Source organism: Pterocles gutturalis, unplaced genomic scaffold (genome assembly GCF_000699245.1).
Source record: "Pterocles gutturalis isolate BGI_N339 unplaced genomic scaffold, ASM69924v1 scaffold21396, whole genome shotgun sequence".
In the NCBI taxonomy this organism is placed as follows: Eukaryota; Metazoa; Chordata; class Aves; order Pterocliformes; family Pteroclidae; genus Pterocles; species Pterocles gutturalis.
Genome location: NW_010106002.1, coordinates 761 through 1,230, shown reverse-complemented (window position 1 = coordinate 1,230; position 470 = coordinate 761).

Genomic DNA, 470 nt, shown 5'->3' with positions numbered 1-470 from the left:
CCCCCCTCAGCGGCTGGGAGTGGGTGTCATTTAACACGGGAGCGGTGAGCTCTGTCAGGGGCTCTTGGCTGTCCCCCTGCTGCTCCTCTGGGAACTGGGGGGTCACTGGAACCCTGCTGCTGCCCCCCTGCAGCCCCCCGCGCGTGGGGCCGGCTGTGGGCACGGGCTGCGACCCCCCCGGGCTGCAGACCCACAGCCCCTGTGCAGGGCACAAGCCCAGCGGCACGGCGAGCCCTGAGGCTGCGATCAAAGCTGACTCACGTTGCTGCATTTGGTCTGGAGCAGCACCGCCTCACCTGCTGCGACAGCATCCGTCAGAGCACCAGTCCTCACCGCCTCCTTCAGCTCTTCCCTGTCTCGGTTTTGCTTATACGGGAACCAGTTCTTCCTGTGTCTCTGAATACCAAAACCAAATACAAATGTAAAAAATAAAAATTGCTTTGATATTCTTAGCTCTGTTTTGGAACACA